The following is a 27,761-nucleotide window of genomic DNA, read 5'->3' on the forward strand; positions in this document are numbered from 1 at the left end:
TTCTGTTCTCACCCTTCTTCTTGTGATATGAGATGATAAAATGCCTAGATAATGAGATGAAGTGAGGTGAATGAAGTAGGCATTGTGACGTAGAGTTAGGCTATTATTGACTTTCTGACGACACATCAAAAGGAGGGTCATCTGCTTTGGGTGATCCTGGATCATCAAGCCATGATGATATTGATGGTTAGATGTCAAGAGATGTTGTGCTTGGGGATCCTGGGCAAATTGGAGCAGGACAGCATGAGATTGCCTCACGTTTCTCAGAATAGAGAGCAATTTAACCTTACAAACTATTTATTTCTGGATTTTTCCATTTAATATTTTCAGGCAGCAGATGACCACTGATAGCTGAACCTGGGGAAAGTGAAACTGAAGGTAAGGGAGAACTACTGTGGTTTGTCTTGGTCCTTTTCATTCACATTGGAGCTTTGTCAAAAATGTCCAGTGAACCTTGGATATCCATTCATATTTAAGGTGGAGGTCTTGAAAACCAATTGGAAGCTCTTTGTATATTGATAGGACTTGTTGAGAGTTGTTTTCTGGCTACCTCAAACCCAAATATTCCCTTGAGGAATCCACAACTATTCGTACATATGAGGACTCTCCCACAGCCAGTTTCCTCAGGAAGAATCTTCAGCTTCTGGCTGACATGGGTCAAAGTACATGCGGGCAAGGTTGGTCATCACTTGGCCCTCAGAGCTGAGTCAGAGGAAGGAGGAGGGGGTGGCAGGAGGGGGTCTCATTGTTCAATTCCGTTTTAAGGTCGGCATCCCACTCTAAATACTGCTGGTGTTTCTGTTTTCTGAATCCCTCCAGTGGACCCACAGTCTCTGCCTACTTAAGAGAGAGGCATCTGGTCTGTGTGGGGCTCTAGAGGTCTAACTGCTCTTTGTAGATTTTCAGTACTCTCTTCTGTCATCAATCTCTTTATTATATTCACCTTCAGAAGAATCCTTGGTCTCCAGTTCCTAAATCCATCTAATGTTCTATGTCACTAATTTTCTTGATAATTCATCAACTTTGCTAAGTCATATATTTTCCAGTTTTCCAAATATCATTGACATCACTTTACTTCTGTCATTTATTTTGTTCTCTTTGTGTTCATGTTTATTTTCTCCCTTTCTGTCATTTTAATGTTCTGGCTTTTTCAACTTCTTCTGGAATCAGATTCTGGATTAATGCTATCTGCAGTCATAAATGGACCCCTAACACTTAGTGGCTTATTTCTTTTTTTTTAATTATAATTATAATTTTAATTTTTTATTACTTATCTCCATGATATCATTTGTGGCTTATTTCTTGTTCCTGGCTGGTGGGAGGCATTCTTCCATGATGTATTTCAGAAATCTTGGCTCCTTCCATTGGTACTGCCATTTTCCAGAACCAGCCAGTAGAAAGGAAAAAGCACAAGGAGAAGGCTCATGGCTGAAGTCTGTGTAGATAGTAACACACATATTCCGTGTACTCTCTATTCGTATGAACTAAAGACACGGGCCCCATCAAGATATATGCAAGTGCTCCTGGGAAATGTAGTCTATGGTTGTGCATTGGCATCCTTGCAATGACTCTATAATGTAGAAGAGGAAGAAAAATTCTTGTAGACAGCTGTCTATCTCTACCACATTTGTGGGGATGCAGTGAGAAATTATCTGCCACATTGCCCTATTTTTCTACCATTTGACTTCAGCTTTAGTATCAAAAAATATTCATTTCAGAATTCTTTCTATCTTTGAAAGTCTTCACACTTTACTGACACCAAGGAAGATGTTTTTCTTTCTCTTTTCAATTATTTGGGTTGTCTCCAGCTCAATAAGTAGAACAGTTATTTGGTATCTTATTGTATTAATTGTAAAAGAAGTAATTTGTTTTAATGCTGAAGATCTTAGTTACATAAGATGCTTTTCAGCTTATGACACTTTCTCCTTTCTTTGGGATTTTTTAAAAAAACATTTATTTATTTGTGTGTGGCAGGTCTTAGTTGTGGCACGTGAGATCTTTGTTGCCACGTGCAGGATCTTTAGTTGTGGCATGTGGGCTCTTAGTTGTGGCACGCAGGATCTTCGTTGTGGCATGTGGGATCTTTAGTTGCGGCGTGCAGGAGCTTTTTAAGTTGCGGCATGAGAACTCTCAGTTGTGGCATGCTGGCTCTTAGTTGTGGCATGCACGTGGGGTCTAGTTCCCTGATCAGGGATCAAACCTGGACCCCCTGCATTGGGAGCATGGAGTCTTAACCAATAGACCACCAGGGAAGTCCTGGGATTGGCTTCTATAATATATGACACTGACCTTTGGCCAGGGCCACTGATACAAACTGGGCTACACATTCTCTTTAAAAAAATTGAAATATGAAAACAGTGAGACTTAGTAACTATGACTCATTAGAGTTGAGTCACTTGAGTGGTAGTTTTCTAGCAATAAACATATTCTTGATATTTTGTGCTGAGATTCCTTTGAGCTACCTTTATTTCTTCCTCTCCTGAAACTTTTTGTTCAATTCCTTCTGCAACATCTTGAGAAATAGCAGAACTCTTCCAATAAATTCTCCCTTATACTTAATCTAGCTAGAGTCAGTCTCTGTTGTCTGTTGACTGCAACCAAAAGACCCTTAATTAGTACCCTGGGGAATGCAGATTTAATGGGATCTTCAATATCTGTCCAGTATCCATTGGCATTTTGAAGATTTTTTTCCCATTAGTTCTTATGTTAATGGCTTAGATTGACTGTGTTATATTGTGGGCTATATGTCTTTTCAGAAGTCCAAGAAGTGATTTCTTAGAACTAGATAAATGTCATTAGCTACTGTGTTGAATAGGATGAAGTTCATTCATTTTTCTGCCTGTCGTTTTGTCAACAACATAGTGGTCATAGGAAAATATGTAACAACATTTTTCTGGGATAGTGGCATTGTGGAGAATCAATATCTTGCTCAAGGTCATATAATAGGTAAGAGATGGAGATGGCATTTTAACCCTACCTGCAAGACTCTATAGCCAAAGTTCAAGACCTCTCTCTCTATATAAAACCTTTTACATGCCATACATTTAAATAGATGCTGGGAGATTGAAGATAAAAAAAAAAAAAAAACCCTCTGTTCTTTGTTTTTTAAAACCCTGTGGCCTACCAGTAATTAGATGATATCAATAGAATATAGCGGATGAAAAGAGAGCAGTATACTGGGGATTATGAGGATATGGAAAAGAAACCTGCATCCCAACATGGGTATTTAAGGACTGCTTTTGGTTGAGCAAAGACTTACTGAATTATTAAATGTTAGCAGGGCATGGAAAAGATGAGAAGGATCTTCTAAGTAGCAGGAAAAGCATGAGCAAAGTTACAGAAGAATAAATCTACAGCTGCTATGAACTACAAATGTTTGGTATTCAGAAAGCATAGGGTGCAGGCTAGGAAGATTATATTTGACAGGTTGGTAGTGACCGGTTCCTGGAGAATTCGGTGTAGCTAGCCTAACTTTTGGAATTGAAGAGGGAGCATATTGTAGTAATGAGGAGCATGGGTTCTGGAGCCAGACTGCCTGAGTCTGAATTCCGGCTCTGTATGATCTCGGGCAAGTTCTTTAACATCCATATACCTCAGTTTACTCATCTGTAAAAAGGAGATAATACTATTTCTTTTATAAAGATTAAATAAGTTAATGCTTATAAGAATGATTAGAATAGTGCCTGGAAAATAGTAAGTGCTGTATAATATTATTTACTCTTTAATTTTGATAAAATTAATAGAGCTTCTATGGGTTGAGAGAAATACCTTGAATGATTCCAAGGTTTCTGAGTATCCTGATGAATGATGGTGCCATTTCCTGAAATGAAGAATGTAGGAAGAAAAGCAGTCTAAGTCAAGGAACATAATGGATTTTGGTTTTCAAATGTGATTTTGATACTTGTGAGTCATTCAGTTAGGCATATTCTACAAGCATTGACTTTTAGGAACCTGATGTTCAGAGGTAAGTTTAGAGATACAGGAGTCCTCATAGAGATATTGATGAAACAATGATGGTGGGTAAGATTTCCAAGATAAATGTGTGCAGTGAGCTTCCCTGTTGGCACAGTGGTTGAGAATCTGCCTGCAGGGTACAATGGTTCGATCCCTGGTCCGGGAAGATTCCCACATGCCGTGGAGCAACTAAGCCCGTGTGCCACAACTACTGAGCCTGCGCTCTAGAGCCCACAAGCCACAACTACTGAGTCCATGTGCCACAACTACTGAAGCCTGTGTGCCTAGAGCCGGTGCTCCGCAACAAGAGAAGACACCGCAATGAGTAGACCCAGCTCACAGCAACTAGAGAAAGCCCACGTGCAGCAACGAAAACCCAATGCAGCCAAAAATTAAAAAAAAAAAAAAAATGTGTGCAGAAAGAAGAATAGTAGAATAAAGATGGAGCCCTGAGGTGCAGGGCAGGTAGAGCCTTGTGAAAAAGATAGACATAAATCCAAGGATTTGGCCTGAGAGTATAGTGTTTTTTCCTACTGCAGCTCAAGAAGCTGTTCTGTGAATCAGATGTTGAAACTAAAATTCCCACAATGCCCAGTATGAGACAGATTTAGAAGAAAAGGATACTTTCCTACAATGTTGGTGACAGAGTTATTGCTTAAACATTTTATAGAGGCAGTTGGTCTAAATGTGAACATGACCATTGATCTGGAACTTTCACATCTAGAAATATATATTAAAAAATTTATCAGAGATGCACACACAGATTCATATACAATCATGTATCTACAATGGTTATATTACGTGTGTGTACAAATAGACTTTACTTTTTAGAGCAGTTTTAGGTTCACAGCAAAATTGAGTGAAAACTACAGAGAATTTCCATATACCCCCTGACCTCCATGTATGCAACCACCTCTACCATCTATATCACACACCAAAGTAGTATGTGAACTAACATTGACACATCATTATTGCTCAAACCCCATAGTTTACATGAGAGTTCATGTTTGGTGTTGTACATTTTATGGGTTTTGACAAATATATAATGACATGTCTTCACCATTAGTAGTATCACACAAAATAGTTTTACTATATTCAGTCATGGATATATTTGTGCTATTTATAGTATAGGAAAAACTTGAAAACAACCTAAACATAGAATATTGGGTGATAGCTAACATGAATTAGGGCTCATCCAATTGATACAGTATGCAGCCCTTGAAAAATATGCTTGATCGAATGTCTGATAATATGAGAAAATCCTTTTAATGAAATCCTTTCATTATTAAATGAAAAAGAATAAGATTATGGAATTATATAAACATATTTATAGTATATATTATATTTGTGTGTATGGTATAATGTCACTTTTATATGTATATAAACACACATACATGCATACATAGAAACAGACAAAAAACTGAACAGATATACATCAAGATGTAAAACACTATTACAATAAAGCTGGAATAAATAGTTTCAATCAAAAATTTTTTCATACTAAAAATTGAGATATGAATAACATATAACACTGTGTAGTTTAAGGTGTACGATGTGTTGATTTGATACATTTATATATTACAATATGACCATCATAGTGTTAGCTAACACCTCTATCATGTCACATAATTATAATTTCTTTTTTGTACTGAGAATATTTACAATCTAGTCTCTTAGCAATTTTGCACTATATAATACTGTATTTTTAACTATAATTACAATGCTGTCTATTAGATCTCCAGAAGTTATTCACTTTCTAACTGTAAGTTTGTCCCATTCGACCGACACCTCTCCATTTCCCCAAACCCCTAGCCCCTGGTACCCACCATTCTATTCTCTGTTTCTATGAGTTCAGCTTTTTAAAGAGTCCACATATAAGTGATATCATACAGTATGTCTTCATCTTCCTGACTAATCTCACTTAGCATAATGCCTTCAACGTCTATCCATGTTGTTGCAAATGGCAGGATTCCATATTTAGCTGTTGTGAGTAATGCTGCAGTAAACATGGGAGTGCAGGTATCTTTTTGATATCTTATTTTCATTTCATATATATATATATCCAAAAGTGGATCATACTGTAATTGTATTTTTACTTTTTTGATGAACCTCTATATTATTTTCTATAGTTTTCAATTTACATTCTTACCAACAGTGTGAAGAAGTCCCTTTTCTCCACATACTTACCAACACTTATCACTTGTCTTTTTGATGACAGCCATTCTAACAGATGTAATGTGATATCTCATTGTGGCTTTGATTTGTATTTCCCTGATGACTAGTGATATTGAGCACATTTTCATGTACCTGTTGGCTATTTGCATGTCTTCTTTGGAAAAAGAATTTACTCTGCCCATTTTTTAGTTGAATTTTCTGTTGTTATTGAGTTGAATGAGTTCTCTCTCTCTCTCTCTATAAATATATGATATTAACCACTTATCCAATATATAGTTTGCAAATATTTTCTCCCATTCTGTAGGTTGCCTTTTCAGTTTGTTGCTTGTTTCTTTTGCTGTTCATCTTATTAATTGCTTTCTGGCTGTTTTGTGGTTCCATTGTCCTCTTTTTCCTCTCTTGTTGTCTACCTTTGTGAAACGGTGGTTGTCTGTGGTGCTATCCTCTGATTCCCTGCTCTTTAGCTTTTGTGAATTTACTATAGGTTTTTGCTTTGTGGTTACCATGAGGCTTACATAAAACATTTGACAGATATAACAGTCCATTTTAAGCTGGTAGCAACTTAACTTTGATCATATATAGAAACTCTACTCTTTGACTCCCCTCTTTTATGTTTTTAATATCATGATTTACCTCTTTTTATATTGTGTATTCATTAAGAAATTATAGAAGCTATAGTTTTTTTAAAAAATGTTTTAACCTTTATAATATAGTTAGTCAACACACTATCATATTCCAGATTTAGAGCTTTCTGAATCTGATGATATATTTACTCTTACCAGTGTGTTGCATATTTTTGTATGTTTTCATGTTACTAATTAGTGTCTTTTCATTTCAGTTTGAAGAACTCCTTTCAGCATTTCTTATAAGGCAATTCTAGTGGCAAAGAAGTCCCTCAGCTTTTATTTGTCATTTTGAAGGATAACTTTGCCGTATAGACTATCTTTGGCTGGCAATTTTTTTTCTTTCAACACTTTGAATATATCAACCCATTCTCTCCTGATCTGTAGGGTTTCTGCTAAGAAATCTGCTGATAGTGTAATGGGGGTTTCTTTGTAGGTTAAAATATTTTTTTCTGTTGCTGCTTTTAGGATTCTCTCTTTTTTTTTTTGATTTGATTTTTGACAGTTTCATTATAATGTTTCTTGGAGGAGGTTATTTTGAATTGAAATAATGAGTGATGTATTAGTTTAATAAACTTGGATGTCCAAGCCTCTCCCCAAATTTGAGAAGTTCTCAGTTGTTATTTCTTTAAATAAGCTTTCTGAAAAGAATCTGAAAAAGAATATATGTATGTATGTATATACATACATATATATATAACTGAATCACTTTGCTGTACACTTAAAACTAACACAACATTGCAAATTAACTATACTTCAATTAAAAAATAACTTATATTAAAAAAAAATAGTACACCTTAAAAAAAAAGTTTTCTGTCTCCTTTTCCCTTTCTTCTTCTTCTGGAACTCCAATGATTCTAATATTGCTTCTTTTTTAAGAATTGAAGTATATTTTATTTATAACAGCATGTTAGTTTCAGGTGTACAAATAGCAACTCTATTTTTATAGATTATAACCTATTTAAAGTCACTACAAAATAATGGCTATATTTCCCTATGCTGTACAACACATCCTTGTAGTCTATCCATTTTATACCTGGTAGTTTGTACCTCTCAGTCCCTTACCCCAGTCTTGCATCTTCCCATCCCCTCTATTTCTATTTTGAGGTTTCTTTGAATTCTTTTTTGGGTAAATCACAGATACCTGTGTCTTGGGGTTTGGTTACTGGCAGATTATTATGACCTGTTGATGGCATATTTCCTTGACTCTTCATGTTCTTTGGAGTTTTGCGTTGCTGTTTTCACACTTGAAGTAGCAGTCACCTCCTCCAATCTTCACAAGCTGCCTTCAGTTGAGAGATATTTTTGTTGATCCTGCTTATATTTTGGGGCCTTCTCTGATCTTGTATGGTTAGACTTGCTCCACTTCTTGCTCTGTCTTGTAGCAGAACATTTAAGTTTGTACGTCTTCTCATGGTCTTACAATGCATCAGGCTGGCTGTTGGTAACCTCTCTTTTGTTTTCCCCAAAGTGGTGCTACAGCTCATGACTGTGGTTTCTTCCTTTCCTGCAGACTCTGGTTTGTTTTCTGTGTGCACTCCCTGTCTATCTGAGCTTTCTTTCACCACCACCCTCGGGAATTCACATAAAGAGCTGGCTGTAGAGTTGGGGGAGGTGTGGGTTTGGCATTCAGGGTGCTGGGGGTGTTAGTGGACCAGTTGGAGGGATCCTTGAGTGAGATTTTTCTAGCAGCTCATGGACAGGCTTCCTGCTGGAGTTTAGAACACGTCAGCAGGAATTGTGTCTCTTTAATGTTCTCTGATATTCTTATTTGCCTCTTTTCCTATCTCCTTCCTACCTCCTCCCGCTTCCCAGTCGTGAAGCTCTTGCTTTAATGCTCTGGGGGCTTCAGGAGAGAGATAGGTTTCTTTAGTAGCATCCTGCACAGCTGGGGAAGCTGGGTCCTCACTCACCACTCTTCCTTTTCCCCCGTGGGAGGGACCCCCAACCTCTTCTTTTTCTGAGCTGTGCCACCTGGTAGCGAGGGGTGATGCAGGCACAGCTCCTCTCAACCACTCCAATGAATCCAAGTTTGTATTTTTTAAAAACTCCAACAGAGTGCTAGGACTTTTCCTCTATAAACCTGGACTTCTCCAAAGGCTCTCTCATCTTGTGGGTATCTGCCCGAGTCAGTGTTTTCCAGGTACTCCTGGACCATAGCTGAGAGAGGTTGCAGCCAGTTTACAGGCCCCTGCTAGTTCTACAGCCTGTACTGGAGTCTGCCTGTCTATTACCCAATTCACAAGTGACAAGACTCCTCTCAGGTTGCTTAATGTATGGTGCTGGTCCCACAGCTCCCACAGAGGCACTTTTGTTCATGGATAGATGCTGACTTTTAGACGTTAAAAGGGGGACAAAAATTAGGGACATCTTATATCACCATGATGCTGACATCACCTATCTCCATATTTTTGAATATTGCTTTAAGAAAGAATTTAAAGGTGGGATCATTGATTCAAAGGGAACAATGTAATTTCACCCTTGTGTTCATTTGGTAGTTTTTTTTTTTTTTTTTTCCAATTAGACTCTTTGATCATAAGTCCAGGTCTTATTCATGAAAGAATAACTTGCATGTAGTCGGTAGGAGGGCCATTCCTTCAGTTTTCTTTGTATGAGTTCTACTTCTCTATGGAAGGAATTGATAATTTATATCTCTGTTATCTAGAACAGTGCTTGGTCTATAGTAGATGCTCAAAATCTGTTGAATGAATGAGTAAACCTAGCTGAAGACTTTGAACAGGCTATGTTTACTGATGGGTGAGGGCACTGTGTGATCAGAAACATAACCCTATACCGCTTCTTCTCTTTAACTTCATTGCTTCCAGGAGGTAGAGGTGTACAGTGGACCCTCTATATCCGTGGGTTCTGCATCCATGGATTCAACCAACTGTGGATTGAAATATTAGAAAAAAATCCAGAAAGTTCCCAAAAGCATAACATGCATCTGCTGTCTGCCAGCAACTATTTGCATATCATTTACATTATATTAGATATTATAAGTAATCTAGAGATGATTTAAAGTATTGGGGTGAATATGCTTGGGTTATTTGCAAATACTATGTCATTTTATATAAGGGACTTGAGCATCCGCAGATTTTGGTATCCACATGGGGTCCTAGAACCAATCTCTCGTGAATACCAAGGGATGACTCTATATAATGATCCAGGCAAAACTTTTGGGCATAGGCTAGTTGTTTAAATGTTCTCTTTCTTGATGCTTATTTGAGTTAGCTGCTCATCGTCCTGAGTTTATTTATCATGGGGATGGCTAAAGAATTTGAATTTTGACTTAAGACGAGATAAAGTTCCTGCTGGCCTGAGGTGTGGACATCTTCTACCAATTAGTTCAGTATTAGGGCATTAAGATATGACTCAGATTACAAAATGGTGTTTTTTTCACATTGGTCACTGTGTGTATGTGTGTGTGTGTGTGTTTCCACATGTCTCAGTAACTATGAGAAGGGAGAGTAAGGATTTTCTGGAGCTAAGGTCGAGGCATTCTAGGGCATTGGTTACAATACCGTAAATCTCATCTTATTTCCAACAGTAATCATGCAAACCACTTCTGGCTTTAATATATTTGAATCCTGACAAGTTTAGGATAAGAATAAATTAGACATGATTGTTAATCACTTTGGAGGCTTATGTAGGGTATATGCAGACCTAAGCAAAAAATTATTTTAGAACCAGTTTTGTCTTAACATATTTTGGAGAATATCCAAGTTTGACTGAAAAACAAAATGCTGAACTAAATTTGTGCTGAAATTGAACAGTTTGTATGTCAATTATCATCAAAATAACGCTCAGCCTTTTTTTCTTTTTAATTCTTCCATTGGTGGCTTAAACCTTCACTTTGTGCATCTCCTCCAACACATTGCTTTGAGTATGGGCTAGTGAACCCTGGGTGGCTTTTTCTTTTCACAAGATTTCAAGCACTATGGACCCTGCCTTGAACACAGTTGCATCTCTGTTTTTTTCATCAACAGTATAAGAGAGCTGTGCTCTTAGAAGAACTGACACCTTTTTGCATTCTATCTCAGTTTATAGAAAGAGCAGATAAAAGATAAAACCAGACAGAGCGTCAGGAGGTTGGTCTATTTCAGCTTGCACAACTTTCTCTTCTGTTCTCCTGTTCAGCTGAACCACCAGGTTTAGTTGGGGCAAGATTGAAGCACATCAAGCAAGGATAGAAGGACTTTAAAAGCAGGTCTAAAGGAGCTCAGAAATTAGCACGAGGAGACTAAGAGATTGGAGAGGAATGTTTTGAAGGAAATTGTATTTCCTTTTCTCTCATTTTTCTTTGTGAGCTTGGGGAAGAGGAGGGGTGTGGAAAATGAGAAAAACTAGGGAGATAATGTTTAATTTTGATCATTAAATTTAAAAATTTTGAAAATGTCACACTGAAAAGAAAATTCTGATCTAATTTTCTCTACTTTGATATAGGAATTCTCTTGCTTCCATTTTTACAATAATAATATTTCAGATGTATATTTTTTGACCATTTTCCTGCTGAGGTATTGAGGGTTTTGTTCTTACCGACAATCACAGTAAAGATAGATAGATTACACATTTTTGCTCTCAGATGCTATTTTGTTATTATAACAAATTCTGAAAACTGGGAGGGTTACCAAAGAAGGAACATAGGAGTAGTAATAGTTCTCACATCTTAGAGTCCCTGATGCACAAGAGTTTTGACATAAACATGTAGATGATGTTTCAGTAGGTGTGCATTTAGAAGATCGTATGGAACAAACCTATTTTATCATATAAGCTAAGTGGCATTTACAAAGCTATTTAATCTGTTTTGAAAATAGACACATCTCATTTTACTCAATAGTGAAACACCAAGAATAGCATATTGTCTGTGTGTATATGTGTGTGTGAGATTATTCTGTATTTTATAAATGGAGGTATATGGTTTTCTGAATTTTATCTTTGATTTAAGGGCTAAAAATCTAAATTTACTAAAAAAATTAGTGCAATTAATCAGGCTCTGAGAAGAAGTTTTATAGAATCTTCTTTCTCTCACTTAGCCCAACAAACTTTTGTGAAGCATACCATCTGCAAGGTGCTGTGGGTAGAAGTAAGACACAGTCTCTCAATGCGTTTACTCTCAAGTTAGGATAACTGACAGATTTGTATAAAACTAACTTTTCATTTCATTCATTGCTTTTAGAAGGCCTAAATAGCATATTTCTATCTACTGTATATATTGCCCAGGACATAGTTTGGTAAGTAAGATAAGATATTTCTTTTTGATTAAATAATTTGGATTGACCTGTTTAGTAGTTTGGAATTTCAGCTCGTAAGTAAAGTGTTATATTTAATGCCCCTCCCCCCAAATAAAAGCAGTCTAAATAAGCTGCATCAAACTTTTGGATCAATTGTTTTGCCTGAATGAAAAAATATATATTTGGCTACTCCCTTCAGTTAAAGTGACCTATCATCCTGGGACTTATGTATTAAATAAGTATGTCTGAGCATCTATTAAGTGTATAATAAGGCTAGACACTGAGGATAAAGTTAGAAATGGCATCAAAAGAACCATGGAAAGGTATTTCATCACTGAAAGTTGCTTAAAATTCACATTAAACTTGTTGGGTATCAGTGAGATTCTAATAATAAATGATGGTCTAAAATATTTATGTCGTTTTGTAAATTAGTCCTTTCAGGGAGGTCTAGTCTATGATTAGCCATTGCTCATGTTTGTAAATCGAGGGGTTCTGTGGATATCTCCAGTCGTATACATCTTTTTTTTTTTTTTAAAGATTTATTGATTGATTGATTTCTATGTTGGGTCTTCGTTTCTGTGCTAGGGCTTTCTCTAGTTGCGGCAAGCGGGGGCCAATCTTCATCGCGGTGCGCGGGCCTCTCACTATCGTGACCTCTCTTGTTGCAGAGCACAGGCTCCAGATGCGCAGGCTCAGTAGTTCGTGGCTCACGGGCCTAGTTGCTCCGCGGCATGTGGGATCTTCCCAGACCAGGGCTCGAACCCGTGTCCCCTGCATTGGCAGGCAGATTCTCAACCACTGCGCCACCAGGGAAGCCCCTGTATACATCGTTATCACTGTCTTAACAAGGCTTATTGTCCACCATTAAAGCCACATTACTTTGAGTTATTGGTTTAATTTCATGGACGTTAGGAGGAAGGTGAGGTGGTTGAATCAGAAAACCAGAGAGTGTTTTTTAGGTTACTAAGTTAAATCTAATATTCCAAAGAAAATATTGCAGAGTATCTCATTTCACTTATTATAGGGATTTCATATACTATACTTATGAGTCCAATAATTTTCAAATTGAAAAATCTGCAAAAAGCCCTCTCCTATCTTTGGTAGTTCTGATATACTTTATAAACTTCTAATACAATCTAAATTTTTAATTAAAAAAACTTCCTGATTAAATAAATAATAATCAAAAAGCTCAATAAGATGTTAACAGAATGAAAACTGTTTCTTGAAAACATTATGCCACTGCTAAATTTCTTTTGCAATTATATGCTATTTTGAGGTGACATTATTCATATGCATTGAATATGCCATTGAATTTGTAGGTGATTTATAACAGTAGGATTGTTTTTACATCATTTCCATTTGTTTCTACAAACTCTTTTGCTACATAACTTCCAGTTAATCTCAAAGTAAAAAGTTCTATATATTAAAAACAAATGGAAAGTCATGCATATTTCAGTAGCCGTATAGTTATATTATATATTCTGACTTTGGTTGTTTACATTATAAGAAAACCCATTGATTACTCTGAATTGTGTCAGCCAAATTGAAAAGTCTAAAGGTATTAAAAATGAAAGACAAAAACTCCCTGCTTATATTCAAATTTCAGCTCTCAAATTAATATATTGTGGCTATTTTTCTTAAAAGAAAAATAAATCTGGATGTGTAAACATGAGACCACCTCAGATAAGTAATCCTGCTGTTGGTTGACTAACGTGCATTTTATTAGCTCTGTAAATGTGAATTTACATAATAGATGCTAATGGTTTTGAGGAAGTTGTTGAGGCCCAACAGGTCAATGATCCATGATGTCTAAATTCCTTAAACACATATTTGCATAATTTACCTTTCAAATATTTCATAAATGCATATTTATGGGATAGACTAGGGTTTAGTATTTTATTTTCAATTTATGCTTCATAGTATAGAAACCACATTAGATTATTGGTTCTTGCCCACAAGCTCTAGGGACATTTGTGACTAGTAAAATTTTCATCAATCAGAAGCTAGCAAACTGGAAAACTTCAAATATTTAGATTCTCTCATTTAGGTACATGTTGTACATAATAATTTTATGAGGTGAGTCAGTAAAAATTTATTTCATACCTACATACCTGTGATGTACACTGTGTTGGAAATTGTAGTTACAAAATGAATAAGGCATTGATTCTTCCATTGCTGAGCTCTCGTTTAGTTGGTAAGTTGGATAGGTGAACTGATAATTATAATAAAGTTTTATTTTTCTACAATTTATCTTAGGAGAAAGGGACATGTATAGAGTAAACATTGATATGTTACGACAAGGTCTTTATTTAAAAGTTGGGTCCTAAGATATGTTCTAGCATCACGAAAACTTCTGCCCTTCCCTGGACACTGCTTGCACCTCCATCTCCATCTCCATCTCCATCTCCATCTCCATCTCCACTGTGAAAATTACCAGCCAGAATGATGAGCTGAACTCACAGTAAAAGCCTAACACACTGTGTTCTCTCTCATTGGTTGTTGTAACCATGGCTCTCCTCATTTTTTTCACGTTGTTAAAAATCTGTCATCAGTTTCTCATAAGTTCAGAGTTTAAAAGCATTGCTTAATTGCTGGTGGTGTTGATTCAGATCACTTCCTTCAATTCTGTTCAGCAGAGTGTAGTCTGGTTCTGATCAATTCAGTTTAAGTCAAGTCCCCTAATGGTCTAGGGTGAGCAGTGTTGGCCTTCAGCTCTGTCATTTTTTCCTGTCATGATTACAGTGGAAAAGCAGGTAAAACTAGCATGCAGGTCTGCAAATGTATTGTCTTCAGGATTTATGTATGTTTAATTTAGGCAACCACTGACCACGACCTTCTTTACAATGTTCAGTTTTTGTGGAAATTTTTTCATTAAGACAGTATTCTAGAAGTTCTTTTTATAATCCTATCTCTTTCTTAAAATTATATGTCTATATCTATATAAGCCCTTAAATATATTTAAATATATTCAAATATAAACATTCACATATATTCATATATATACATATATATCTCAGTCTCTGAGCAGAGCACATTACAGTCAACATAATTTAAGAATATATATATATTTAAATTTTATTTATTTATTTATTTTTGGCTGCGATGGGTCTTTGTTGCTGTGCGCGGGCTTTCTCTAGTTGCAGCGAGCGGGGGCTACTCTTCGTTGAGGTGTGTGGGCTTCTCATTGCGGTGGCTTCTCTTGTTGCGGAGCAGGGGGTCTAGGCATGCGGACTTCAGTAGTTGTGGCACGTGGGCTCAGTAGTTGTGGCTCGCGGGCTCTAGAGCGCAGGCTGAGGAGTTGTGGTGCACGGACTTAGTTGCTCTGCGGCATGTGAGATCTTCCCAGACCAGGGCTCGAATCCATGTCCCCTGTATTAGCAGGAGGATTCTTAACCACTGCGCCATGAGGAAAGCCCCTAAAAATATGTTTTATTCACTGGTTTCTTCATAAACTTTCAACTCTACAAACCCCCATATGCTGAATTTCTTTGTTCCCCACACCCTCCCTACTTCCACCTTCATTTTCAAATTCCAGTTCTTTAAGCAGTGGAAACTTCTAGTGTCTTAATGTGGTTATTGATAAGTTCTTGTTAAACAAATGCTACTGTAACGATTTTTATTTCAAACTGTGTTACATATGTACAGTTCAATTTACCTCAACAAATGTTCTATCGTTTTCTCTTTAGAAAACAAAGTGCCGCATATATTGGGTTTTTAAACTGAATTTAAATCATTGAGCCTTGGTTTCCTCATCTGTGAAAATGTTGTGAAGAAAGACACACTAGGAAGGTTTAGGAAATGTCAGTTGCATCTCCATTGCAGAATTTAAAATTCTGTGCCTGCAGATTTTTGACTTATAAGTGACATTGAAAATTTTAGGATTGGGAACTCTTAGGAAGAATAAGGCATTGGTTTGAAGGTGTCATCAGAAGTTTAAAATCATAAATCCATGTTCCTCTCTTGGTTTCTGGCAACCCGGATGGGGGGCGGGTGTATTAGAATATGATTGCTGTCAGCAAAATGAATAGAGGAGATTTCAGAATGTGAGCGAGAGTACAGGGTATGATTCCCAGTTCCTTGACTAGCCAAGGCCAGGTTAGGTTCCTGACATCTGCTTACTTCATTTTCCTGACTGACCAGAATTATGAAAAGCAATGTCTGTTCTATGACAGAATCCATAGGAACCTGCTGGCTGAGACTTTCTTTCTTATTGCATTCTGCAATATTTACTCTTTATTTTTTCCTTATCACTTTCACATTCTAAACTAGAGATGATGAGACATTGGCAGGTTGCTGCAGTGAAAAGTTTTAATCTTCTGCCACTCTTTAAGCTGTTATTTCAAGATTATATTATTCTCCTGCCATTTACCTTCTCATCTGAATTTCAATTTGTTTGCATGTTTTAGTGCACCTTTTTTGGGGGAGAGCATTTGTGAGAGATCTTTCCAAATACACATTATATGAAATTTCTTTCGAATTGAAAAACTTTTAGGTTGTTTTGGGCACTCCCCACCCCTTCCTGAGCAAACAGTCAGTGGCCAGGAAAGCAGACAAGAGCACATTTTATTGTAATTATTCTTTTGTAATTATTAACAAGGGTGACTTCCTTGTTAATCTCTGCTATGGTACGGTTTGTGTCCCTTGTTTACTTCTGTATCCCATAGAACCTATTAAAGTGCTTGGCATGTATGCATTTAACAAATATTTGTTGCATCCTGGAGGATAGGGGATGACATTTGAAAAAATAAGCAGAATTCCACTAGAAAGATAATGCGCCAAGTATAGATCCTACAAATACAGGCAAGAATGAATGGTTATGGTCCATTGAGGAAATGAGCTTTGTTTAGAATAAACTGTATGGAGAGTCATGGAGGAAGACAAGGATGAACACGTTCCTCTGGGTCAGAGTATGAAGGGCTGGGTCTGCCACGCTAAAGCAATTGTACTCTATCCTTTAGGCCAGGACTTACAGACTTGAATTCCTGTAGATAATATTAAAGAGTGAAGAGTACAAAGTAAAGTATTTCATGTCCTTCTTAATTACTTTCTAAGAATGAACAGTCTGAGCACCATAATGAACAGATCTGATTGGGAGGACAAAAGAGAGTGGTGGGAAGTAGGGCAACACAGAATGCACCCGCTCTGTTTAAAGACAGTGGTGTTACTCAGCTTCTGCCTATGTGGAAATTTGGGCACAGTGTTGTCAGATATTATGCTTTTTTTTTCAAGGGATTCCACAAATCTATAATTTGATACGAAGTGACATGATTTGTAAACTTTGACAACCATTTCAATTTTTTAAAGAATATATATGTGTGTGTATGTATATATAAATACACACACACCAGTGCTGTGAAGACCAAATAAAGTATATCTACAAACTAAATGTAGCTTGAGGGACACAAGTTTGTGACCTTTTTAAGCAATGGGAAGAAAAATGTCTACAAAAACCTCACTACTATTCTGTCAGGTTTGAGGCCTGGTCACTGATCATAGGATCAGAATGCAATAAAATGCAATTGATTATTAAATTGCAGTATAACGTGAATGCCATGGTACCTCTGATAATTCCGAAGGCACTTTAGGGTCTGGTGAAACTCCAGAGTTATAACACTGATAATAAATTTTTGTGTTATAGCACAAAAGTGCAATTGGTCTTATTATAAAATGTCAATTAGTAGAATATGATACATCAACTTTTTATTCACGAAGTCAAAAGAATACTTAAGCATCTACTAAGTGCCAGGCACTGTTCAAAGCACAGGGGATAGAGTACTGACAAATATAGTAAAAATCCCCACCCTCAGGAAGCTTTCATTCAGTAGTGCTTTTTAAAGTTGATGGAGTCATCATATCTATATACAATATCCCATAATCATATGCTTTAAAAATAGCAGTGGTTACTTCAAGTTCTGTTTTGAAAAATAATTACATTCTGTTGGCCTTTCATTAGTTTTCTCTAATGGTGTCCTTGGCCCCAGTACTCAATTCATTAGCTGGTGTTAATTAGAATTCTGGAAATACACTTGAAAAGCCATAACTTTAATTTTATAAATGAAATTATTGGCTGTATGTTCAAATATTAGATACTACACATAATTTATGAATGGCCTCTGTAAGGTGGCCTATAGCTACATGTGATTATGGGAATTTTTGACTTTATTTAGCAAACCATAAATGCCAAATTAACTTATAAAATCCTCAAATTAAAAGATAATTAAGTTTTTGCATAAACTTTTTTCTTTAATAAGGCTAAAATGGATTGGAAACAAAGGAGATTATATGAATAATTGCAACTGGGGGCATAACAGGACAGAATAGTGAACATGGAGCAGTAATAATGGATACATTTCCTCTCTGTTTATGGAAACTTCTTTCAGATTTAAAGATATTTCTTTCAGGTCAAAGGGAGAAATTCTGTAAAGGTACTTCAGTATCCTTACATGGAACTTTCAGTCTTTAGGGGAGAAAAATGAATAAAGAGTAATACTCATAGGTCTATAGGATATATCAATTATCAAGACAGGCCGCAGACATGAGACACTCCTGTGAATAGGTAAAGTGAATTTAGAACCAGTTTGGATAGCTTGGGACCCAAAGTTGTATAAATAGATAAAAATCTTGATCAGATTTTCTACAGCATCACTTCTAGAACTGGGCCTGGCAAAGGGACACAGGAGCCAAGGGAACAGGCCTGGAGCTAGAGTGCAGAGGCAATAAATGAGGAGGAGCAAGACAGGAAGGTCAGAGGCTTGACATGGAAAAGTAATAGATGAACATGATTTCCAAAATGTCACATAGTAATAAGACACACCAAGCCCTTGCCTCACCTCTTCCCAATCCTAGTCTTGCTTCCAAGAAGCAAGCACAATATATGTTTGAATTAGTAGCCAGTTTTTAAATTACACCTGAGTCAGTTTTATGTTGAGCCAATTGGTTTCCTGTGATATTCTATTTTCTTTACCTTTCTTCCTTAGAGTTAATATTAATATTTGAATTTTTCATTGGGATATGTTTCAGTGTTCTCTATTATTAATATGTTTTCTAAATGTTCAACAAAGCTGATATAGTTAAGCATAATGATCAGTTGCATTTCTTTCTTGAAAGGCTCCCTTCTGGAGCCAGCTGTCTTCTTGCCTCAAGGGAACCTACCTCAACATAATAAAGGCCATATATGACAAACCCACAGCAAACATTATTCTCAATGGTGAAAAACAGAAAGCATTTCCTCTAAGATCAGGAACAAGACAAGGGTGTCCACTCTTGCCACTATTATTCAGCATAGTTTTGGAAGTCCTAGGTACGGCAATCAGAGAAGAAAAAGAAACAAAAGGAATCCAAATTGGAAAAGAAGAAGTAAAACTGTCACTGTTTGCAGATGACATGATACTATACATAGAAAATCCTAAAGATGCCACCAGAAAACTACTAGAGCTAATCAATGAATTTGGTAAAGTTGCAGGATACAAAATTAATACGAAGAAATCCCTTGCATTCCTATACACTAACAATGAAAGATCAGAAAGAGAAGTTAAGGAAACAATCCCATTTACCGTTGCAACAAAAAGAATAAAATACCTAGGGATAAACCTACCTAAGGAGGCAAAAGACCTGTACTCAGAAAACTATAAGATACTGATAAAAATCAAAGAAAACACAAACAGATGGAGAGATATACCATGTTCTTGGATTGGAAGAATCAATATTGTGAAAATGACTATACTATCCAAAGCAATCTACAGATTCAATGCAATCCCTATCAAATTACCAATAGCACTTTTCACAGTACTAGAACAAAACATTTTACAATTTGTATGGAAACGAAAAGGACCCCGAATAGCCAAAGCAATCTTAAGAAAGAAAAATGGAGCAGGAGGTATCAGGTTCCCTGACTTCAGACTATACTACAAAGCTACAGTAATCAAGACAATATGGTACTAGCACAAAAACAGACATCTAGATCAATGGAACAGGATAGAAAGCCCAGATAAACCCATGCACATATGGTCACCTAATCTATGACAAAGGAGGCAAGAATATACAATGGAGAAAAGACAGTCTCTTCAATAAGTGGTGCTGGGAAAACTGGGCAGCTACATGTAAAAGAATGAAATTAGAACACTCCCCAACACCATACACAAAAATAAACTCAAAATGGATTAAAGACCCAAATATAAGGACAGACACCATAAAAATCTTAGAGGAAAACATAGACAGAACACTCTTTGACATAAATCACAGCAAGATCCTTTTTGACCCACCTCCTAGAGTAATGAAAATAAAAACAAAAATAAACAAATTGGACCTAATTAAACTTAAAAGCTTTTGCACAGCAAAGGAAACCATAAACAAGGCAAAAAGACAACCTTCAGAATGGGAGAAAACATTTGCAAATGAAGCAACTGACAAAGGATTAATCTCCAAAATTTACAAATAGCTTATGCAGCTCAATATCAACAAAACAAATAACCCAATCAAAAAATGGGCAGAAGACCTAAATAGACATTTCTCAAAAAAAGACATACAGATGGCCAACAAACACATGAAAAGATGCTCAACATCACTAATTATTGGAGAAATGCATATCAATACTACAATGAGGTATCACCTCACACCAGTCAGAATGGTCATCATCAAAAAATCTACAAACGACAGATGCTGGAGAGGGTGTGGAGAAAAGGGAACCCTCTTGCACTGTTGGTGGGAATGTAAATTGATACAGCCACTATGGAGAACACTATGGAGTTTCCTTAAAAAACTAAAAATAGAACTACCATATGACCCAGCAATCCCACTACTGGGCATATACCCAGAGAAAACCATAATTCAAAAATAAACATGTACCACAATGTTCATTGCAGCACTATTTACAATTGCCAGGACATGGAAGCAACCTAAGTGTCCATCGACAGAGGAATGGATAAAGAAGAAGTGGTACATATATACAATGGAATATTACTCAGCCATAAAAAGGAAAGAAATTGAGTCATTTGTAGAGATGTGGATGGACCTAGAGACTGTCATACAGAGTGAAGTAAGTCAGAAAGAGAAAAACAAATATCGCATATTAACACATATATGTGGACTCTCGAAAAATGTTATAGATGATCTTATTGGCAAAGCAGAAATAGAGACACAGATGTAGAGAACAAACGTATGGATACCAAGGGGGAAAAGGGGGGGTGGGATGAATTGGGAGATTGGGATTGACATGTATATACTCTTGATACTATGTACAAAATAGATCAGTAATGAGAACCTACTGTGTAGCACAGGGAACTCTACTCAGTACTCCGTGGTGACCTAAATGGGAAGGAAATCCACAAAAGAGGGGATATTTACATATACGTATAGCTGATTCACTTCGCTGTACAGTAGAAATTAACATAACATTGTAAAGCAATTATATGCCAATAAAAATTAATAAAAAATAAATAATCTGCTAAACACTGTAAAAAAAAATAAACGTTTTCAAAAGTCTTGATCTGCTGGCCAGATAATACCCAATTATTCCCTTTCACGGTTTCCTGGACTTCATGTCTTTTTCTTTCTTGATTTTAACCCTTGTTTTGTTGAAGCACGTCCCCCTATAGCTTCTTAAAAAACTGTAGCAGTTAGTGGAAAGTTTCAGTTTATAGAATGAGGAACAGATAAACTGTTCATTCACCTATTCAACAAATATTTGTTGAGTAATCAATAATAGGCATACACATTCAATCATCAGCATTCAGTAATTTCTCAGGAAAAGTTATTAAGATATAAACCAGAGCATTCCACTTCTTTGCTTCAAACCCTTTTGATGCTTCCCTTCACCCTTGGAATAAACTCCAAACTGGCTCTCAAGGTGCTGAATGATTTGACTCCACTTCTCTGCTCACCCTCCTTTCGTGCCACTCTCTCTCTTGCACCCCATACTCCATCACCCTGGCCATACTTTGGTTCCAGGAACACACGCGGGTCTTCAACATAGCACACCTTTTTCCACTGCCTATGTGCTCTTTCCCTGGCTCCTCACTATTTAGGACTTGGCTTAAATGTTCTCTACTGAGAGAAACTTTCTCTGAACACTCTCTCTGAAAAGGCCTTCTTAATCCACCCTTATCGTCTCTATCACAGTGCCTAATTTATTTCCTTTATGACAATAGTAAACATTTTAATAAATGCATTTGTTTATTGACTTGCTTATTTCCTATCTCCTTCATTGGAATGTAAACTTGATGAAGGCAGAGACCTTGGCTTATTCTCTGTTGTATTTTTGGGGACTAGTGCTGTGTAGGGAATGGAATAGCTTCCAAATGCATAAGTGACTCCAATTGGCTTGAAAAATTGAACTGAAATGACTGGTCCATAGACTGTACTGTTTAGGGAAAAGTGTTTGGAGAAATGAACGTGACTGCTGTGTGCCTAGTTCCTGTGTCCTACCCTGATCTCTCCTCTCGCCCTTGGGTCTGCCACACAGTACCGCATCCCCTGATGGGCCTGACATCCTCTACTCCTCTGTGCCTGACTAATTTCCACTTGACCTCCAAGCATCCCATCAAGTTTCAGTTCCTCTGTGGAATCTATTCTGACATTTTAAGACTGAGTCAGGTGGTTGTTTCCTAAGTTCCTATACTCTCTGTTTTAAACCTTTAATAATACTTAGCGTATGATCAGAATTGCCTCTTGCTTCTCTGTTGTTCATGTAAGAAATAAACTCCTAGAAAGCAGAGAAACCAAACCTTGTTCTCTCTTTTCTCAGTATATACAATGAAGGCTTCAAAGTAAGTATTCAGTTAAAACTTGTTAAATGAAAAAAATGAACAAGTAAATGACTACTGATAGAGAATATACTATAGAGGAAACAATATCTTTAGAAAAAATGTTTTGGAGATAGAATGGCAAACAGCAATCAGTAGAGAGAACATTTAAAAAAATTTTTATGAGGTGATAGGTAGTAAGAACATAGCCCGAGGAAGATGGCAATAATAATTTTGTGTTAGCACATCAGAAATGATGAAATGTATCAATGCCAAGGCTACTTCATTGGCATTTTAGTCTTTAGTAAGTGTGAGAGAGTTCTGATTCTACTGTAGAAAGAGATACTGACTCTCAAATGAGGAGGTTATGCTGATGAACACAGACATACCCATTTACACAGTGGTAACAATTAACATACAGTAGGAAATTTGATGCAGATTATTATTATTACTCTAATATGTGCTGGGCATTGCATTAACGTGCTTACCTTACATCATCTCTACCAGGACAATAACCGAATGTTTTCTCTAGTTTTTAGGTCTCTGTTCCCACCTCTGGCCACCTCAAAGCCTGTACTCTTTCCATCAGCTCCACTACTTGTCACTGTGAATAAGCAAACCAAGAAAACAAACTTCTTCATTGAATTTTAGCACTGAAATAATGTGGAAATTAGTCAGGTGCTGGGGTGCAGAGGTCATGACACACATCAGGGGATGTGGTACCTTTTTGCAGATCTGAGGCGGGAGAGCATGTGGCTTATTGAAGAATATGCAGCTGGAGCCCAGGAGGTCGAGTGGTGAGAAAAGCCATCAGAGTAGGACACAGGAACCAGGCACACAGCAGTCGTGTTCATCTCTTCAAACGATTTTTCCTCAACAGTATAGTCTGTGGACCAGTCACGTCAGTTAAATTTTTCAAACTGATTAGTCTCTCATGCATCAACGAATATCTCTTTGGAATTGGTCCATTTCATCTAGATTATCAAATTTGTTGGCATAGAGTTGTTCACAGTATTTATTCATTGATTGTCCTTTCAGTGTCAGTGGGAATGGTACTAATGTCCCTTCTTTAATTTCTGATATTAAATTTGTGATTTGTGTCCTTTTTTCCCCCTTTTTAAAAAGTTTTCCTGGCTAGAGGCTTATTGATTTTATTGATCTCTTCAAAGCATCAGCTTTTGGTTTTGTCGATTTTCTCAATTGATTTCTTGTTTTCAATTTCATTGATTTGAGCATCTTTATGCTGACAGCATGCTAACTCGAGTATGTATGCTGGTCTTTTGTTTCCTGCCCTGGAGCTTCTCTGACTCAGGGATGCCTATGGGAGCACACCTGACACTCACAGTGAGCAACTCAGAACTGCTGGTGGACAGTTCTGAGATGCATCCTACAGTTCCACGATGGGTTGATCACCTGTTGTCCACATTGGTTTACAATATAATAACACATCATTATACAGACTTGTCTCCCTTCTCTCTTTTACCCTGTGTATCAGTCAGGTTCTCCAGAGAAACAGAACTGGTAGGGTGTGTGTGTGTGTGTGTGTGTGTGTGTGTGTGTTTATGTATATAATATACATGTGTGTGCATGTATGTATATAAATTTATTATAAGGAATTGACTCACATAATTCTACAGGGTGAGTCTGTAGGCTCATGACCCAGGAAAAGCCAATGTTCCAGTGTAAGTTCGAAAGTAGGAAAGAGCTGATATCCCAGTTTGAAGGCACTCAAGGAGGAATTCTCTTGCACTTCAGGGAGGGTCAGACTTCTTGTTTATTCAGGCCTTCAACTGAGTGGATGAGGCCCACTCACATTAAGGAAAGCAATCTGCTTTACTCAGTCTACTGATTTAAATATTAATCTCATCCAAAATCACCCTCACAGAAACACCCAGAATAATGTTTGACCAGATATCTGGGCATCCCATGGCTCAGTCAAGTTGACACATGAAATTAACCATCTCTCCTTCCCTGGTCCTTCACTCCTGCTCCTTAGCATAATTTATGAAGTAATACACTTGCATACCAACCCTGTCCAGGGTTCAGGTAAGACTTGAGCTAAGACATCCGTGTTGTATTTAGTGTGTGAAGTAAGGCTTTGACTAGATGGCTGCTAATACTGGTGCAAGAGATGTTTATGACTATTATAATTGCTATCTGAGTCATTAAGGAATAATAAAATAATGTTGTATATGCATATACATTTTCTACTCTTCTTTCAAGGTCTTTTGAGATGTAAAATTGATCTATGTGAAATAAACTTCTGACATTTTTCCCAGGCATTAAAGCTGGGTGCTCTTTTTAAAGGGAAGGATAACCCCTAAGAACGTTTCTGATTTTCTGCAATCACCCTTTTAATAAAGGACAGTGGAGAAATCATTATATTGTGAGGAGAGGGAGAAAATATATCAAATTCTTTGCTCTAATTTGACATGCTGAGTTTAGCTAAATTTATCCTAAGAATAGCTGCAAAGTGCTGGTTGCTAATAAGACCCATCATTACCATTAATGGCTTGAACAGTCAAATTCACTTTTATTTATTGAATGAAAGCAAAACTGTTAAAATCTTTGAATAAGTCAACATGGTTTAAAGATTTAAAAAACTGTACTACTTAACATGTTTGCATTAGAGGAGAATTTATTTTTCCTGATGGAGAGTAGCTCTGTATGTATGTATATATATATTTACATTTTAAAAAAGGAGCCATACTTTTCTGATTGTATATAGCCTTATTACGTGAAGACTTCAAAATGATATTTATTATGAAATAGAAGTATTGGAATAAATGCAGAAAGGATTACATACTGCTTTTGCCTACACTTGACCTTTCAAGCTGCCCATCAGTTGGACTGATTTTTAGCTCTTAGCAATACTGACAGCCCTCTTGGTGGCTGACTATTGGGACATATAGCAAATCGTTGACACCAGTTAACCTCTGACATTTTCCTTTAAATCATGCAGTGTTATTGCCTATCGGCTGGAGGCAATTCATTTCTATTTCCTGGACTCTTGGTTCTCCCTAGCCCGTCACGCTTATACAGTAGCATTTAAAATTAAAAGAAGGAAACTGTGCTAAATTCAGCTAAATTTTAGGTTTGCCTTGAAAATTTCTGAAGACATTTGATACAAACTGATGTTTGCTGTGTCACTAAATAGAAGTTTACTCAAAGAGGAGAGAGTAGGGGTACCTTTAGGGGAGAGGATGGTCAACCAGGGTGGGGACAGCCAATTGTCTCTTGCTTTCACCTTGGTGGCTCTGTATGTAGAGGATTCTTTCGTACCAGAAGTTCGTGAGAAAGGCTATCAAGCCTCTGATATTTAAAATTTATTCTGTAAATGCTCAGAAGCTGATTAGTATGTCAGGTCCAGGTTGGGCTCTTCAGGGAGAATAGAAAAGGAAATAAACCTCTAAAGTGACTTAGTTCAGTCTTGTTGAAAGCCAATTTAAAATCTAATCTAGATTTGATTAACTGTAAAAGCAAGCTGTGTGACTTCTAAAAAAACATGATTTTAACCCAGACCCACTCTCTTTTTATTTATTGCTGGTTATCTGTTTACACATATTAATTTTTCAATGTTGTCAAGAATTGTGTGTTTACTATATGAATGCGATCGAAGGGTTAGTAGGAAGTACACAGGTTCTGGATTCATTTACATCTGGATTAAAGTTCTGACCCTGTAATTCATCATCTGTGTGACCTTGTGGATATTATTTAACTTATATGAGTTTCAGTTTCTACATCTGTAGAAAGGGGATTAAACTATGTACTTTCCAAGATCACTGTCAAGATTAGAAATTATATATGTAAAATAGCAGGCACAAAGTCAGGGCTTAGTTATCAGTAGCCATTCTAAGGTTTATCATCCAAAGGCTAGACACCCTGGGGATCTTGGGGTCCTCAGAGCTGAGAAACAGAATGGTCTCCCTACTGCATCTTTGTCATGGATTCCAATTTCATCATTAGCTGTACTCTAGTCAGATGAGGGACATCCATGGATGGGCTTTCAGACAGCATGCAGGAGGAGTGAGCTACCTTTAAACCCAGTTCATGGGACTCCTAGCAAGAGTAAAATCCTTTAATAGTGTGGTTTGTAGCTTAAAAAAATTTTTTTTGAAGACTTTTACCTGCTATCTTTGTAAGTGATCTTACATATTAGTCTTTATTGAAGTTCTGCTTTTTATTGATTTTAAAATTATTTATATGTTTGTTTATTCTTCGTGATACATCTCTTACCAACAAAAAGTATAAAGAATGATCATGAAACAAATACTGTGTAGCTACCACGGAACTTAAATATAAAATAAACACAATCTATCTGAAGTTCCCTGTACATCATGTGCCAAACTTTCTCATTCTTCAAGCCAGCTTCAGTCTTATTTTTCAGGTTGATTATGCCTTTCTAAAAAATATTTTTACCACATATAAATATACCCATAAACAATATGCTACTTATTTTTGAGTTTATTAAAGTTTTATAAAAAATAATCATAAATGTATAGTGACTTTTAGCAATTTTTTAAAAAATTCATTGAGATAGTTGAGCTAATCTTCCATTCATCTCTTAATTTGGTGAATTATATTAAAAGATTTTCTAATGTTCATCAAATTTCATGTTTTAATTTAAACTCAACTGATTCATGATATATGCATATATTTGGATTTGATTTACTCATATTTTGTTTAGGATCTTAAAAATATTAGCAGCTTAGATTTACTCACAAATTTTCTTTCTTACACAGGTCTTATCTGTTTTCAAAACCAGGATTTTATTAGCCTCTTTGAAGGATACAGAGAGTACTTCCTTGTTTTTCTTTTTTTTCCTCTGGAATTGTTTGCCTAAATTGTATATTTTCCCTTGAAGTTTGATAGAATTCACCTGCAAAACCATATGTTTATCTGTGAGAGATGTTTAATTACTGAATCAATTGCTTTAATAAATATAGGACTCTTCAGGTAGGTCTTACTTTCTAGAGACATTTTTATAATGTTTTCTAGGAATTTGTCCATTTTATCTAAGCTTTCAAATTTGCTGTCAT

The 27,761-nt window shown here is 36.5% G+C and overlaps 1 long non-coding RNA gene across 1 annotated transcript in view; it reads left to right on the top strand.

Moving 5' to 3' along the window:
• The first annotated feature begins 365 nt into the window (after positions 1-365).
• Positions 366-27,761, top strand: part of LOC309615940 — a 302,894-nt gene continuing 275,498 nt past the window's right edge. The window contains exon 1 of the long non-coding RNA XR_014237157.1: positions 366-378. This is a non-coding gene — a long non-coding RNA (uncharacterized lncRNA). The remainder of the gene's footprint in view (positions 379-27,761) is intronic.

The sequence above is a fragment of the Balaenoptera borealis genome (genome assembly GCF_965194805.1).
Source record: "Balaenoptera borealis genome assembly, chromosome: 18".
In the NCBI taxonomy this organism is placed as follows: Eukaryota; Metazoa; Chordata; class Mammalia; order Artiodactyla; family Balaenopteridae; genus Balaenoptera; species Balaenoptera borealis.